Raw genomic sequence first — 15,971 nt, forward strand, 5'->3', positions numbered from 1 at the left:
CAGGTATCTCTTGGAGATCCTGATTTCATTTCCTTCAGATATATATCCAGAAGGGGAATTGCTATATCATATGGTAATTCTACTTTCAATTTTTAGAGGCACCTCTATACTGTTTTCATAGTAGCTGTACCAATATATATTCCCACTAAGGCACAGGAATTCCTTTTTCTCTGCATCCTTGGTAACACTTGTTAATTATTTCTTTTTGATGATAGCCATTCCAACAGTTGTGAGGTAGCATTTATGAAACCACAAATACTTTTCAAAAATATTTCCAGAAGCTAAAATCTGTTGCTTCCTTTTCTTCAAAATTTTAATCACTGAAATCCTGGCCGCACTGATCACCCTACACTCTATTTTTGTCTCCCTCATCCCATGAGATTGTCAAAAGCTCCAAGCCATGACTTTCTGCCTAGCATTTCAGCCTCTGCTCCTTATGAATAGACAGGAGGCTAAGTGGTAGACAGTCTGGCTCTTCTCAAGATGTTTCTGCTTTTCCCCACATCTTGGCTTCTTTGAAGCTGGCTGCCAAAGTTATTCTCTGCTTGGTCTTAGATCTGATGTTTTTGTGTATTGTATACAGATTTCAAAGTTCTTAGCTGGAGAAATGGTCTGATACAAGCTATTCTTTCATATCGAGAAGCAAAAATAAGAATATCACTCAATAATTTGTTGGTGACTATAGTGATTTGAATAGTGATCCTTGAAAAGATATATCTACCTAAAACCTCAGAATGTGGCCTTATTTGGAATGACAGTATTGGCAGATGTAATTAAGACAAGGATCTTGAAATGAGATCATCTTTGTTTAGAGTGTGTCCTAAATCCAGTGACTAGTGTCCTTGTAAGAAAGATATAGAAAAGAAAACAGAAACAGAAACATGGTGGAGGAGGTCCTATGAAAATGAAGACAGAGACTGGAGTGATACAGCTCCAAACCACGGCAACCCTGGAGTCACCGGAATCTGGAAGAAAAGTAGGATTCTCCTCTGAAGCCTTTGGTGGAAGCACCTCCCCGTCAACACCTTGATTTCAGACGTTGGCCTCCTAGCTGTGAAATAATAAATTTCTGTGTTTTAAACCAGTTTAAAATTACCAGTTTCTGGTAATTTATTACGGCAGCCCTAGGAAACTAATGTGTTAACAAGTCGTACTTTTAATTTATAATCAATTAAATGTAAATACTGAGCTCCCAAATGACAAAAGCACTTAAAAATCATTCCTGGGCTTCCCTGGTGGTGCAGTGGTTGAGAGTCCACCTGCCGATGCAGGGGACACGGGTTCATGCCCCGGTCCGGGAGGATGCCACATGCCGCAGAGTGGCTGGGCCCATGAGCCATGGCCGCTGAGCCTGCGCGTCCAGAGCCTGTGCTCCGCAACGGGAGAGGCCACAACAGTGAGAGGCCCGCGTATCGCAAAAAAAAAAAAAAAAAATCATTCCTAGTTAGATTTACTAGTTTATATATTAACAAGATAATATTGTGTCAAAAATATTGGAAATACAGATTTAATTCAGTTCTCTTGTTTGACAAATGAGAGATCCATGGGCCTCGGCATGAAGGAATTTTCATCTACTGTCTTAAACTGCCACTTCCCATGCAATATTTTGATACCAGACCCTGTCTGGTCTGTTTCATGATTATTGATATACCAATGAAGTCACTCAATATTTGAAGTCTTTATCTTCTCTCTAAAAGCCCAAGACAGGCAGTATCTCAGCACAAATTCCCCAGCTTTGATTCAGTGTGATGATAAGGGATTGGGACACAGGTCAGCTGGGCAAGACTATTTTATACTGTATTTGAAAAGTGAAGATTCCCTTTGGATAAATAACTCTTTGGCATTGTAGGAAGTTAAGCCACCACCAGTTGATTTCTTCTAGTCTTTTTTGTCTTGTTAGTGTATCTACTGTCAACATTACAGTCCATTTATCTTTCTAATCAATTATCTAGATATATCCAACTTCTAGTAGCCTCCCAAACACCTAGATTATTTATGACTCTGGGTGTTTCCTTTTTACAACCAACACTCTTCCACTTGATTGGACCATGTGTATTCTTTTTTTTTTTTTTTTGCGGCACGCGGGCCTCTCACTTTTGTGGCCTCTCCCGTTGCAGAGCACAGGCTCCGGACGCGCAGGCTCAGCGGCCATGGCTCATGGGCCCAGCCACTCCACGGCATGTGGTATCCTCCCGGACCGGGGCACGAACCTGTGTCCCCTGCATCAGCAGGCGGACTCTCAACCACTGCACCACCAGGGAAGCCCGACCACGTATATTCTTTAAGGCTATCTACTCACCTCCTCATCAGTCTTATATGACCCTCTTTAATATCCTTCCTCCCAAAACTATGGTTGGAGTCCCACTTTTGTGCTCCAGTAATCCCTTTAAAATTTTTTTGACCTTCTTTACTGTGACCTTCTTTTTTTGTGTGTGCCTAATAACAACAAATCATGCACTATTTACCTTTGAAAATTTTAATATCTTGCAATAAGTTTATACTGAATTAAATTGAACAGGAAAGGAGAAGTAGTCAACGTACCACTGTCTGCAGGGTAGTGTGCAGGACTATCCCGGCTGACTGTGAAACTAGGGAACTGCACAACTCCAGGCACTTATTTCAGTGTGCAAGCTTTATCAAGCGAGTACCATAGAGTCACTTGGTGCACAAACCATGTATTTATACAGGGAAGATGTGGCAGTTTCTCACTCTCAAACTCACCACCTACATTGAGAAGATCATCCTTTCTGCTTTCTCTAGCTCAAAATCCATCATCAGTTCCTCTACAGAATCCTTTTTAATAGCAATCTTTTGTTGAGAAATGACATAGTCCTAGATCCTTTCCACATATTGTTTCATTTACATTTTAGTATAATTTAGTGACTATCCTACAAATATGGAAACTGAATTTGAGAATGATTAAATCAATCCAGGATTCATAGCCATGAATTTCTGACATAAAATACACGTAATTTTCTGCTACATCATACTGTTATTGCCCATAATTTTCATGGAACATGTTTGAATTGTTTTGTTTTTCTAATGTTAAACCTTCTAGTTTATATTCTATGGTAAAAAAATGTGATAAGCATGTAGTATTCAGGTATATACACTTTCCAGCATATCCCTTAGGTCAAAGGTAAATATTATCTATGGTGCAATTGACATGGCTAATGATCTCTTGTTAGTGGGCAAAGTGGTAAATATCAATGCATTAGAGATTTAAAAAAATACTGTTTTTTTCAAGTTCTTCCTAAAACATTCATAGCCAAAGCTCAATTTGGGGTACAAATTTTTTTTTCTTTGTTTTTCTCTAAAGTTAAATCCAAGAAAAAAGATCACTTTTCTTGGTTTTTCACCTGCTTTTACACTGGACATATCCCATTTAGAATGCATTTTCATCATATATCTTGTCAGTACCCTTACTTTTGAAGCAGTATTTTTATTTTTATATTTTCTTCCAGCCTTACAATATGATTTCTAGTTTCTTTCTCTGCTGTTGATTATTTTCCAATACACTGATCACTTGTCAACTATTTGCTCCCTTACTTCTGTTTAGTTTGTGGATAAAGAAGATGTTCTGTTGGCACCTCTTTGGAATATCCTGGGTTCTCTGTGGCAAAGCAATTTTTAGTCCCTGGATGTTTCTTTATAGTTAGTGAAGTATAACTTTCTGACTTGAGGGAAAAAGGTTTAAGAAGGCTTATCCAAAAGACACACAAGGTTTCTCAAACATCAAAGAACTCTTAAAAAGCAATGTGTTGATGAATAAAATGCAATGAATCATAAAGTTTGCTTTAATCTTATTTGAAATGCATGTAGATTTTAAAAGGGCAAAGTGATTGAAAGAATGAATGTATTTTTGATAGCTTCACATGAAAATACATTACAAAATATGTAGTACATTTAAATTATTTGAATTCTCAAATAAATTCTTATTACCCAAATTACCCCGCTCATTTGTTACTTCAGGTATTTTGCAGCCTACTAATGAGCTAGAAAAATTTAGTTATTGAGTTAATACGTACAACTTTTGAACTCATGGGGTTTTTAAATTATTTTGTAAAAATTATTAAAGAAATTGATTTGAAGAAGTCAAACCAGCCATTTAACATCACCACTGTAAAATCCCTAAAGAACTTTCTAGTCTTCCTTTGTGTAGCTTCTGCTTTAGATGATTTTGCTTTTAAGAACTTTTTGTACAGTAATTGGATTATTTGTTCATTTGGATCAGGTTATCTCTAGTGCATTTGTAGAGGGAGATTTTTCTTTCAAGCTCTTTCCTGGAACAGCCAAGCCCAGTTTCTAGCTCTGTTGTCCACACCCAAGTATTTTTATACTGATAACAATGGCTTCAGGTTTTCAGTGGCGCAGAAATTGTCCATTTTCCCAGCTATCCTTTCCAGGCAGAATAGAGGTGCTATTGAAAGCTCTTTGGCAAGGCTGAGTAGAGAGGCTTTGAACTTACTTTTTTAGTGTTACGTGATCTTAACCTTTTGTACTGATATTATAAGTCAATAAATACTTCTGTTATAGACTTGCTACATAATGATTTTTTCCACTCTAAAAATTTTAGTTTTCTTGGGGTCAGACATTTACATCTTTTATTTTCCTTACCAAGGTCTTACCATTTTAAAGATGTTTATGGATTGTACTTAACATAGATTTTTCTCTTACAATAGTGTTATTTAATTTTCTCATTTCTTTAAAATTAGGAAATGGATAGAAGTACTGCCTGTGTAGTTTATCTTTCTTGTATACGTGAACTCTTCAATTTCACCTGGTATCTACAAATGGAATAATTTCTGGTAGTTTCTTCATCTATCAGCTGAATTCTTCAAAAGCCAAAGAAGTTCAAAAGGTTTAATTGTTTCATATTCTTCTTTTTCATTCTTCAAATTTTCCTATTGTTGACCTTATTTTGTACACTTGATTATTTTCTAAAATTATCTAACAAAGTTATTTCATTTAGTTAAGTCTAATCTTAAAGTAAAATAAATATGCTAAAAAATAACTATATTTTTAGCACAACTTCAAACTCTTCTGAACAAAGTTTCTAGAGAGCTGATTTAAGAAAGGAGGTTTGGAAATTGAACATCAATTTTAGGCACATGATTTTAAGATAGAATATATATATGATAAATTCTTCATGAATTGAATGTTATTACTACTTGAACACTGGTTCAAATTCAACTTATTCTCAACATTAGCCAGAGCTTGAATTGACATTTTTATAAATATACTTATTGTGGTAATTTTGAGATTACTTATAAGTGCTTCCTTTGTATTTAATTTTGTCAAGCACAAGCAAAGATTTTATTAATTAACGAGGCTTATAAAGTATTACTCACACCATTTTATTTCTGATAATTGCTGATCATTAGAGGTACTTAAATTAGTTGCAAAATTAGTAATTTTCTATTTATATTTCCTGCACCTCACAGTAAATGAATAAGCTTGAAGTTAGCTGAATTTCAGGTTTCAGTAAAGATCAATTTTTGGTCCAGATAAAGTAAAAAAAAAAAAAAAAAAAAAAAATGAGGGGGTAATGAGATATAGACTTTCAGAAAAGCAAGCATGAAATACGTTTATGTAAATGCTGGTTCTATGATAAGAACTACATAATCATGAAGTTTGAAGGGGAATTAATGATAATCAAATTCTATCTCTTTATTTAACCAGTGATGAAAATTATGCCTGAGAAATTTTAACAACTGCCCATGATCACACACCTAGCTACCAGTTAAATTAGCCTGAAATTCAGTTCTCTAGCTCCTGGATGCTATTGTTATGGTTTTCCTACTTCCGCTAATTGTTCTAGAAATTATAGTTCAAAGATGAGAAACTTAACAGAACAGAGAGTGTGTGCTTCTTCCTATTCTTACATTATAATTTCTTTTATGATGACCTTCAGCTAAGTTTCAAAGTAACAATGCTTGGAAAGCTTTTCAAGCTTAGAGAGCCTTCAATACATATATCATACATATCAGTACACGTCATATTGACATGATGGTGATTTTAATATATATACGTTTAGCCTGCTCATCGTAAGTCTTTGGAGACACCTCCTTTATGTTCGGAAGTTAATTCTTCAGTGATACACTGGACTACATTTAGCTCTGGGGCTAGATTTAAATGGAATTTCTACATTGAATCAAACAGAATCAGCCAGTTCCATGATTCTAGTGTGAAGTAGGGCTCCTACACAACTCAGAGAGGTTTGATATACTACCCACATCAACTGTGTAAGCAGTTTGACACCTCTGAGCCTGCTGAATAGATATTACTTAATAAAAACAACAATAAATAGTTGACTCAAAATCATGAGTCTGAAATAGAGGATTTCACAGTCTCTAGGATTCTCTGATAATCTTCCAGATTGTAACATTGTACCTGACACCATATGTGGTAGTATATATCATTGGTAGTATATATTACACTTTCAGGTACATTCAAAAAAATTTTGCATTTTTTTACCTACAAAAAATTGAAACTTTAACTCCCAGTCAACTTTCAGGTTAAAGATTGAGTCATTTTCATTGAAGTATAATATAGACACAGAAAAGTGCACATATTATAGATGTACTCCTCAATGGATTTTCCCAAACTGTGCAAAACTGTATAACCAGTGCCCAGATCAAGAACCACTATCAAGAAGTTCATCTTGTGCCCCTTCTAGTTACTAACACTCTTACCCCCAAATCTGAAATTACTTTTCTGAATTCTAACACTATAGATTAGTTTTCCATCTTTTGCATCTTTTGTGCTTGGTATAAATGAAACCATGAATGCTTTCATTTCCGGGTTCTTTTGTTTGAAATTATGCTTTTAAGATTCATCCATGTTTTTGGCATGTTAAATGTAGTTCATTCATTCTCATTGCTCTATCATATTCCACTGTGTGAATATATCATAATGTATTTATCCTTGCTTCTGTTACTGGATCTTGATAATTTCCAATTTTAGGCTATTACTGACAGTGATACTGTGAACATTCTAATATATGTCTTTTGGAAAACACATACCTATCTTTCAATCAGGTACATACTATGGAGTTAAAATGCCCAATCAGGGGAACATTCAACTTTAGTTCAGCTTTAGTGCATACTGACAAATAATATTCCACAGTAGTTATACCTAACTACACTTCCACAGTCTGGTATGTTTTAGCCTTTTCCCTTTTGCCATTCAGGTAAGGATGTGTTTTTGTGGCATATTGTGGATTTAAACTTGTATTTACCGGATTATTGAAGTTGGGCACTTTTTCAGGTTTGTTTGATTCCTTTCTTTTGTAAAAATTATCTTTAGTTCTTTTGCCAATTTTTGCAGTGGTCATCTGTAATGTTCATACTGACTTATAGGAATCTTTTGTATATTCTAGACAGGAGTTCTTTGTCAGGTGGATGTAGTGCAAATATATTTTCCCATTTACACGTTGTCTTCTCATTTATGGTGTCTTCTGATGAAAAGAAAGTTCTGATTTTTAATATTTCAGTTTATCAACTTATTTCTTTTATGCTTACTTATTCTTGTGCCATATTTAGGAAATCTACTCCAAATTAAAGAAGATATTCTTACTAAATTTTCTACAAAAATATGTTTTAGTAGAAAAAATATTTTCTTTTAGATCTTCAGCCCATTTGGAATGTGTGTGTGTGTGTGTGTGTGTGTGGTGAGGTAGGAGCCAAGATACACTTTTTTCTATATGAATATTCAGTTAACTCAGCACCTTTTATTTAAAAGACTGTACATTTCCTTTACATTTCCACGAAGCATTTTAAGTGAACTCACTTTAGGTTTGGACAGTCCAAAGCAGATTTTTACTAAAGAGCTTTCTAGGGAAGGGAAACAATAATTAATTAAATATTATTGCAAAGTTTCCCCAGGAAGAAATATTTGAAAGAAGAATTGGGAGAATCTGGATGTCTAGAAACAAATTATAACTTTTTTGCTGTGCATTCAATTTGCAAAAAACTATAAAAAGCAATTTTGTAATATTCCTATGTCCTGGCATTTAGATTTCTTTAGAAAAATCCAATATATCAAATAGTTACCAATATTTTTAGATTGATCATTAATCCCTTCAAATTATATGCACTGCAGAGAACAGGTAAGACTAATTTTCCCACCATTATCTCCTTTGGTAATGATTTCACATTTGATACCTATATGCATTATGAGGAGGAATTAATATTACAGCAAATAGAGTGTTCTTCTTTTTGGAATAACACTTATAGAGAAAGTAACACAGGCTTTCAATTTAGACAGAAACGAACACAACGTTGTAAAGTAACTTTACTCCAATAAAAATTAATTTTAAAAAAAGCTGCATGAACCAACAATAAAGATCACTCTAAGGCCAAAAAAGAAAAACAAAACGCTTAGAAACTTAGAAGAAGAGAAACTGTATCTTAAAATCATAATGAAATATAGACATAGAAGTCTATAATGTTATTTGGAACTCTCAACATGATGTAATTAAATATGGCCATAAGATAAAAAAGCAGGATATCATAAGAACAGATCAGGATGATACCAAGATGAGATGGGAAAACAGAATACGGATATTATACAAAGACGAATCTTCATTGGCAGAATTAAGTTATCCATTGGAGGCAATCAAAGAACAGAAATATTACTAAATAAAACTGAAACAAAAAACATTGAATATATTTACAAAGTATTCTAGAATCAAAAGGAAAAGCACAGAAGAGTTTTAAATGATGAGAATGATGTTGACAAACACAGAAGACAGAGAATGAAGATATGGTGTACTCAATATTACTAAATTAATCTTAACTTTGTTAGATGCGGTAATGACATTATAATTATATCATAAGGTGCCACTATTCTTATAAAATACCTCAAAGTATTTTGGGGCAAATACCATGATGTCTGCAACATACTTCCAACTGATTGAACCTATGTAAGCACACACAAGTATCTGTGTACACACACACACACACACATTTACTCATCTATGTATTGACCAACCTATATATTGATTGATATATGTCATCTATCCCTATAGAGATGTGCATATGTATATAAGTATATATATATATATATATATAGAGAGAGAGAGAGAGAGAGAGATAAAGCAAATGTGGCAACCTACTAATGATATGTGAAAGGCATATAGGTTTTTGTTTTCTTATTTTTTTCACTTTTTTAAAGCTTTTAAATTTTTAATTAAAATATGGAAGGAAACATTATGGTGTAAAAGGAATTATGTTTTAGCCAAGATTAAAAGAACATTATTTATATATCCCAAAATTTTTGAATTATAAACAAAATATTTTAAAGTCTCACAGATATGTAAGGGCAGCAAAACACATTATAAAACATCAATAGCATGGTTGCACTCAGATTCTGGCTAATGGCCATTAAACAATGAAAATGTCTACACATATTTTGTGGAAACTACAGCAGCACAAGATGCTTTACATAGCCTATTATTTTTTGCTGAAAGTAAATAAAAAGCATTCACATGTACTAAATCAAACACTTGCCTTTCTTGGGAAATATTGGAATTCAAACCAACTGAGCAAGAAATCACAAGCAAGAAAAAGAATGACTTTAAAAAAAAAACACTAATGGTGGTAACTGTCATACAGAAACACTGTTACGACTGTCAAAATGCTAGCCACTATGTTAAGAAGAAACAGTTGTAACATAAACCTAGATCCGAACTGAGTTTCTTTTAACAAAGACTGAAAAGGTGAAGGAGAGGGGGAAGGTGCATAAAAAAATCAAAGTCAGAAGGTGCCATTGTATTCTTCAGTTTGATAATCAATGAAAACTCATCCAAGAGCTGTTACAGTAAATGTTTTTTGTTTGTTTTTTTTTATGTGGGTAAATATGGTTAAAATTTTAAAGTGCTCACTTTCCAAATCAATACAGAAGATTAAAAAAACAACAACAACAACACAATTCAAAGAGAGGGAAGAAGAGACATAAAATGAATTAATGAAAAATTAAGATGGAGGGCTTCCCTGGTGGCGCAGTGGTTGAGAGTGCGCCTGCCGATGCAAGGAACACGGGTTCGTGCCCCGGTCTGGGAAGATCCCATATGCCGCGGAGCGGCTGGGCCCGTGAGCCATGGCCGCTGAGCCTGCGCGTCCGGAGCCTGTGCTCCGCAACAGGAGAGGCCACAACAGTGAGAGGCCAGCATACCGGGGAAAAAAAAAAAAAAATTAAGATGGAGGTGTCGGCGCACTTCCCAGCCTGCGTGCCGCGGTACCACTTCTGGGGCGTGCTCAAACTGCCTGTGCGCATGCGCATTCAGGGCCCTGGCGCTGCTTCCACCTAGCAGGTCTTCAGCAGCGAGGTGAGTATGGGATTCTGCTTATCCGGCTTAGGCGTCCTCGTAATGGCTACCACCAATTCTCTCATGTGAGTGTTCGTTAGCCGGAGCCTCAATTTCACCACATCTTCGGCCATTGCATCTGTCATGGTGACTTTTTCAAATATCCTCAGCTCAGTGAGTAGCCTGAGTGTACGGTCCCTCTGTCCCAAAGCTGGGTTCCGGGAGGGTTCTGGGTGAGTCGTCCTTGGGCAATCCCTGCTTTTCCAGATAGGAGAAGGGACGGGACCTGAAGCAGAGGTGAAACTGTGGCTTGACCCCTGGTGTCTGCTCCTCTAATCTCTCAAACTTGGAAGAATTCTCAAGTTAGATGGGGATGAAGTCCAACTGTAAAAAGCCTCCTTGCTTGCTGGTCCTCCAGGCGGGAGCCCGCAGTCTGAAGCCTCTGTGCAACCCAGAGGCTAGCAGTCTGTGAACTCAGACATGAGACATGGAGGATCAAGGTTGAGGTTCTTCCCACCCTGGTGGGGCTGAGCCCTGAGGTGGAAGCAGGGAGCATTTGGTAGGCCCACTGTGTGCTGGGCCTAGCTGCTGGCCTTCACTGGGCTTTCTTGTGCACTTTGCTGGAGTCTGATGCTGTGAGAGAGACAGGCTGGGACCTGGGACCCTTTGCTGCAGTGCCTGCACCTGGACCTCTAGAAACAAAATACAAAGAAACTAAAAGGGACTAAAAATAACTGCGTACATGTACAGTTGGGGTAAATTATTTACAACATACAAAAAGAACAAAAACCTAACTGCCATTTCTGAAGAGCCAGGAGCAAAAGTCAGGGTACTGCTCGTGTCCCCTGCACACAACACCACCAAAGGGTGGGCAAGTCACCTAAGCCACCCCTCTGGCTTGACTCTCGGACACACCCCTAACCTCACTCCAAATGAAGAACCACCTTGCCCCCACCTTGGGGATCAAGCCAGCAAACGAGCAAGGAAACCTGTTACTTGTTCTTGCTCCCCTCTGCTGCAGCAGGGACCCCAATAAAGCCTTGCCCGAATTTCTTGTCTGGCCTCTTGTCAATTTCTATTGATGAAGGAGCCCAGGAGCCCTGGTCCGTAGCATGAGGAGGTACCCTCCCCACTTCTACAGGGGAGACTTGCTGAAGGTGACAGCTGGATTTCAAGACCAAGACTTCCAGCTCCAGACCTTCCTTCCTGCCCTAGGAGGGCAGTCACCCACAGGGGAGTCAGGTGGTACCCACCCACTGTGGTTGCATCCTGCGGGCATGTGCCCACCTGGCCTCACAGCTGTCTCTGTCCCGCAGGCCTTCCTGGGCTTTGTGCTGTATGGAGAGTGCCAGGAGGTCCTTTGGTGGGGAGGAGTCTTCCTCACCCTCGGTGGGCTCACCCTGATCACCAGGGAGCTCCTCACAACCAAGAAGCCCTTCCACACAAGAGCAGTGGCACCAGCGGGCTGTGCAGACACACGGGAAAGACAGTGATAGCGCTCAGGCTCAGGTTGGCATGTGGGGACTGCTTCTCAGGGTGATCTGGGTGTGCAGTCTTCCACCCACAGCCAAAGGGAGATGCTTTCCAGGGAAGCAGGCCTGTAACAGAGCAGCCTTGCGGGTGGACAGCTCCAGCTTCTGTAAGGGAAAGCACAACCACAGCACAGACAGTGAGCTTGGCAGATGTGGGAGACCCTAGGGTTGGTCTGCTTCCTGTATGGACTTGAAACCACACTATAAGTGCAATCCTGTAACACTGGAATCAATGACTGGTGGGGCTTTCGACACCTTCACACTGATGTATCAGCCCATCAGGGTCATGCTTATGTATTATGGCAAGAGAAGGAAAACTACATTAATAAATACCTTTTTGTCAGTTAAAACTAAACAAAGAAAATTTAAAAATAAAAGGTGCAAGCCAAGACTACAGAGTTAGGACAAAGGTAATGTTGAATGTTCTAGTAGGGAGGAAGGGTAGATATAATCTGACCGCCCATGTAGCAGGATCCTTAGATCCACAGAAGATACATGGCATGGAGCAGAGGAAGTGAAATGAAATAAGCATCACTGTCTGAACTGGAAGTGGAAACTGACTTTCTGAGTACTCTACACAAACTATACTTCTTTGGGTCTTCTTATCTATATATTTCTCCATCCCTTTTGAAAGGTAATTTCATCAACGTCTAGAAGCTCCATCTTCTTTTATGTACACTAACTTAATAAAAGCTATTCCTTTTAGCTAGTCATTTATCTTCCAGTTCTTACACCAGATTTCATTCTTCTCATGCCCTGAACATCTGCAAAGAGCAAGCATCGACTTCAAAGTGAGAGTCTCTTCTGTAAAGGACAAGCAGTTCGTCGCTGAGACTAAGAGCTTGGCAGGTAGTGATCATTTTAAGCAAAGGTACTTTCCAGTTTCCTATATTTATATGTTTTTTTAAAAATTATACCTTGAGTTTTAGAAAGGCAAGACAGAAACAACCACTATCTAAGTAAGGATAAAACATTCACATAGGAATTTTTAGATTGCTTAAAGATAATAATGGACCTTCTAAAAATATCTGATGTTTCCTGTTCAAAATTGTCCTGTATACATACCAAATTTTAACTCTCTGAATCTGACCCTTAAAGTTTTGTTTACAGTCCCATATTTATGGTTTTCACAGTTCGATATTACTTTATCAGTAAGGTAGAATTTAATGAGAACACATCCTTATTAAGAGAAAAGATTGCTTTTTTTTTTTTTTTTTTTTTTTGTGCGGTGCGCGGGCCTCTCATTGTTGTGGCCTCTCCCGTTGCGGAGCACAGGCTCTGGACGCACAGGCTCAGCGGCCATGGCTCACGGACCCAGCCGCTCCATGGCATATGGGATCTTCCCGGGCCGGGGCACGAACCCGTGTCCCCTGCATCGGCAGGCAGACTCTCAACCACTGTGCCACCAGGGAAACCCACTTTTTAATGTTTTGTTTTTTACTCTTATGTCAAATTGATCAGATGTTGGGACCTGTTACAACCTAAACAATAAGTCTATTTCAAAACTTTAAAAATATATTTTTCTGCCAAAATAAAGATCTTTAAAGTTATTTTATGCTTCATATAATTTTTACTTGCTCTTAAATATGGAAATTTCCATTGTATTCTAAAATTCTAGAGCCAAAGTTACTATATTTTGAAATTCCAATAAAGGATAAAGCACGTATTTCCAAAATGATATGAAAATAGTTGAAACACTAAAATTCCAATTAATTTAGAATTCTAAAATTATGCACCAATAACCAGTTCTATACTGTGTGTATGAAAACTCCTCATGATCTAATGATAATCGCATTGTTTTTCCCAAATGTATCACCATAGCTTGGCCGCAGTCTAGTTGTTTTAGAATAAGTCAATAAATACTTTTATATGAATGATTCATATAAAACATGGTGAAATCTCTCCAAAATATAGTCTGCTGCATATCTGTGCCATTGTCTACCCAAGTTCAAACTATTCTGATAAATGCAGTTAAATGTGAAATCTGTAATTGTAATACTTGGAACAAAACCACAGTTTCAATTTTTTGAGAGGTAGTATTAGATTTATATATGAATTCTGGCTCAAGATTTTTATTTCAAAGCACTTTGCTAGCTAATATTTTATGTACAGCATTCATTTTTTGTTTGTTTGTTTTCAGCATTCATTTTTTGATCCATTTATCTACCCTTCCTATTTTAATTAAACTGTCATTGCACTCTGATGTTTTGGCTAATTTTGGATGATGGATCCATCATTGTTTATAAAAGCTGATTGGAAACAAGGCATTCATTATGTCGTGCCCTATAATCTGTTCTCTCCATTATCACAGAGCAATTGCTGTAGTTGCATCTTTGTTATCATCAAGTTTTTATAAATATTGTGCTCTCTCTTGATTGATTTTCATTAGCAGCATGGTCTTTATACTTGCAGTCACCAAATTCTTGTCATTTGTGCTATCTTACAAAATGCTCTCCTGATATACAGAAAATAATGTTGTTAAGAAAACCTGCATGTCAGTCGTTTCTTTAATAAATCTTTGATCCTCAGATATGCTATTTGGGTAAATTAACAAATGGGCTGCTATTCTGAACATGCATTGCATTTACTAGTACAATCAATTTACCTAATGAACTGCCTTACATTTGTTGCCTTGTTGAAACCTCGTTGTTTTGAAAACTTTCTCAGTTCTTTATATCAATGCAAATTCCATTGTGGAAGATAAATTCCTACAGTTTGTGAGAATTTAAAAAAGGAGAAATGTTGACTTTTAAAATAGGTCTTTAAACTAACTGTCATTCTAGAAAATGTACTGGGGAGTCAGGTAAAAGGAATAATTGAACTGTGATTTTTCTTAGTTCTCTCTTTCATTTGTAACATTGAAATTGATACTGATGTTTTTGAATGATACAGGAGAAACATAGTCGAAATCTGGAGAGCTTGCATAAGATACAGGAAGGAAGAATTTGCCTTTGCCTTTTAACCATGTGGTATATTAAAGTTGGACCTAGGGAAACATAACCAGAGATTTCCTAAATAACCATCATCTCAAGAATTCTGAGACATAAATAGCATTAATAGTCTGTGTTCTGAGCTACCTGCATAATGCTTGAGTCTCCACATTCATGGAATGTGTTCATTCAACTCACATTCATTAGGAATTTGAAAAGTATCTGACTCAGACTTTATGTTATTTTATTCAAGAAACGGTTATCCACAGTCAAACTTTACATTGCCAAAGAAATATGAATTTACAATTCGAAATTATCGATCTGAGTATTGCAATCTGAATCAACAATATTATTATCCCAAATATCTATAGAATATCAGATTGTGTGGGCACTTGTGCTGGGAATGGTACAAAATAAATTACTGATGATTTAATTTACTGATGATTATAAATTATCTAATTACTTATTTTGACTCATGAGAATAACCAGGACCTTATGCAGAGAGAGGAGCTTTAAAAGACACACACACACACAAAAATGCCACTTCTTTTCTACACTTTAGAAACTGCCAAAATTATGACTTCTCTTTCTGGCCTAGGCTTTACATAAATTCATAATCCAAAACATACAAACGGCCTCACATTACCGAATGTCCATATGTTACTGTTTTGTAATTTTTCCTTCAGATCGCTATTTTAAGAAATAAAACTTTACAGTTTAAGGCTCACTCTCTCATCCCTTGCCTCTCAAGTAGTCCTCATCTATAATCATTTATTCACAGGTAGTGTGTAAGATGTTAATACATATTTTGATAGTTTTATCAAATATACATTTATCAATAAACAACATAAATACTGTTTTAAGTTTCTATTTTAGTGACAGTACTTTGTGCATATTATTCTGTAGATTGTATCCACCATGGTAACTATCTAGTTCATTCTTTTACATGCCATTATGTTGCTGTCTGATTGAACCAGATTTTTGTATCCTCAACTCTCTTTTGAGGGACAGACAGGTTGTTTTTACAGTTTTGCTGTTAGAAAACTGTGATTGCAATACCATTCTTGTACATATTTGGTAGAATCTAATTTATTCAGATTTTTTGTTTATAGTTGATCCAGTTTTATTTGGCAATATAGTTCTAAGACACTATACATTATTCCAGTGGTCAAATTTATGAACATATATTCTTTCATAGTA

The 15,971-nt window shown here is 36.6% G+C and overlaps 1 pseudogene; it reads left to right on the top strand.

Annotated features, from left to right (window-relative positions):
- The first annotated feature begins 904 nt into the window (after window positions 1–904).
- On the top strand, window positions 905–13,044 carry LOC149746853 (uncharacterized; annotated as a pseudogene).
- Window positions 13,045–15,971: the final 2,927 nt, after the last annotated feature.

The sequence above is a fragment of the Delphinapterus leucas genome, chromosome 18 (genome assembly GCF_059928025.1).
Source record: "Delphinapterus leucas isolate spDelLeu-1000000601 "Yukka" chromosome 18, BTC_Dleu_Yukka2, whole genome shotgun sequence".
NCBI lineage: Eukaryota > Metazoa > Chordata > Mammalia > Artiodactyla > Monodontidae > Delphinapterus > Delphinapterus leucas.